Below are 2,528 nucleotides of genomic sequence, written 5' to 3'. Positions count from 1 at the left end.
TTCCTGCTGCCCACTGAGAAGGCTGGTACAGCTTATTTCCCTGTAATATTATGACATTAGAATGCCACAAAATTATCACACATAATAATCTAATGATCCTCCTTGCACCCACCACCCAGCTTTATGAACAGCTTGCCATATTCTAGTAATAATGGTCACACTCTACTTTCTCTTCAGGAAGAGACAGCTGCATGGCAGAAAAGGCTACTTCTGTCATGGTAGGTAGCAGGATCAGTTTGTTTGTCTTTACCTTTTTTCTTTCAATGGTTATTTTGGCAGCAAACTCCAGGCACATCATGATGCTTGTGAACATGGGTAGCCAGAGCATAAGCTGGAGGACTCTGAGAAGAAGTGAGAGGGGATGGTACTTTCCTAGCAGCCTCCTCAGTGAGCAATATGCTCCCACAAGGGGACAAATGGCCGTAATGACTGTACACCTAAGGGTATGGCTGACACCAGTGGGCACAGCTGAACAGAAGGCACTCCCCTGGATCACTTGAGATTTCTGGTGTGGGTTGCTCTGTCCACTTTCTGATTTTAGCCACGTGACCAATTAGGTTACTGAATCCTATGTAGGTCCTTAATCAAGGTCAAAACTCAGGGTCACAGGAGTGCCTGCATGGCTTGAGGACTTGCTTTGTCCTTGTAAGAGGCTCAGGTGGTGCTGGGAAAGAGTGACAAGCACAGTGCAGGGCTTCAGGTCCTGGGCTGAGCCCAGGGACAACAGGCTGAAGGAAAGAGTGAGGTTTCTGAGGAAATTTCCACCTTGCAGGAAGGCCAGCCATGTCAAATCCAACCTGCTTGGGTAGGTATGTCCTCTTACAGCTTTAATGTTGGGCTTGTTTTAAGAAGATATTTTTGCCACACAGCTTAGTTGCATTTCTTTCTCACTCAGTTAAAAAATGTAGACTTAGGTCCAAAAACCTCATGTGGATGTTTAAACCTGCTTCACTGATCCAGGAAATGATGCCTGGTGAGAACTAAAAATACATCAGAAAGGCTCAGGCTGGGTTTCAATGTCAGAATCCACAGAGTTCAGAGGATTTCTAAACTTGGCCAAAGGCTTTCCTGCTTTTCTATTTCAAGTTCAGTCGGTCGAGAATTTTCAAAATCTGAAGATCATTTCTTCCTTTTCCTGGTATTGAAATTAAGAGAAGCCTGCCTTAGCTTTGGAGCAGAGTGTAGTCTGCACGTTGGTCCTTCTGCGCTGTGATTCGGAGCATGGGCATTGCAGTCATAAGGCCTGGGGTGAAATCCCAGCCATGTCTCTATGAGGCCTTGGACAGGTGAGCTGACCTCTCTCATCTTCAGTTTCTTTGTCTGTGAAATCAGTGTTGGTGAGAGGAGTATGTAAGGGAGTGTATGTCCTTAACGTAGGATTCAGTAAAGGAGCTCTTACCATTGGGAGTGTTGTATTGTAAACAACAACCATCTCCTCATTTTCTCTGGTGATGGATTAGTATTCCAGAGTTGTGTGTGTCAGGGAGGACGGTTACAATTTATGTAACTTCCGTGTCAGAGTTCGCTACACTACTGATTAAGCCTGTTTCCTCACACTCCTGGGCAGACAGCTAAGGTCACCTTGTAGTTAGATGAGACCATGTGACCAAGTTCTAGCCAATGGAATGTGAGCAGAAATGACAGGTACCATTTCCAGGCACAGCCCATAGATTTGCTCCAGAAACCCTCCCATTCTAGGAGAGAGAGATGCTTATGGGCACTGCGGAAACTATAAGATGAAGACGGAACTCCTCAACAGAGTTCCTGCATGACAGTTGGGGGTGTGGACAATACAGCTTCCCCTGAGAAGGCACATCCACTTTGGATTAGGATGTGGAGACTTCCTGTGTGTTTGATCCATTGTGCATTTTGTTTCTTGTCCAAACAGCTAGTTCCAAAACCTAATGCCTCCTCCAATCATCTCTTTCTTTTCACTACTGCTCTTTTCTTCCTTCCCCTTTGCTATGTAAAATTCCTGACTTAAGTAAAAGAGCCAAAATAGAAGGTTTCCTGAAGAACCAATGAACCAAAATCAACGCCTGCAAGCACCTACTGATTTTATGGAATTCTGATTCTTTGCTTCTCTAAGTCCCAGGAATCTTGGAAATTAAGCCTCATGGAGACAGAATTTTGTGAGTGTCTGTGGGAAGGTTCAGAGGGTGGCCTGGATTTTACTGTCCTTCCCACCAGAGCCTTCACTGTAATGAGACTTCACCTAGCCCTGGATCTCTGTTTGAACATATTCAAAAGTGTTCATGAAAATGAAGAGAAGCTTAGTTGAAAGTGACTGAAATCATGAATGGGAATTGGATGCAATTTGGGACAGACAGTTCATTACATGAACTATAGAGGATAGGCTGAATTCTGACACCTGTCTCCATTCCTGCTCACTGAGGAATAATCAGTTGCCCTTAACAAACAAGGTCTAGGAAAGTTTCTACCCCAAGGCCCTGTGGCTATTGTCCCCAGGGTACTTGGTGCCACGGTCTTTCCTTATGTACGTTACCTTCTGAATCTTGCTAATTAGG

The sequence above is a fragment of the Octodon degus genome, unplaced genomic scaffold (assembly GCF_000260255.1).
Source record: "Octodon degus isolate 3935 unplaced genomic scaffold, OctDeg1.0 scaffold00001, whole genome shotgun sequence".
Classification (NCBI taxonomy): Eukaryota; Metazoa; Chordata; class Mammalia; order Rodentia; family Octodontidae; genus Octodon; species Octodon degus.
This window is presented reverse-complemented; position numbering follows the sequence as displayed.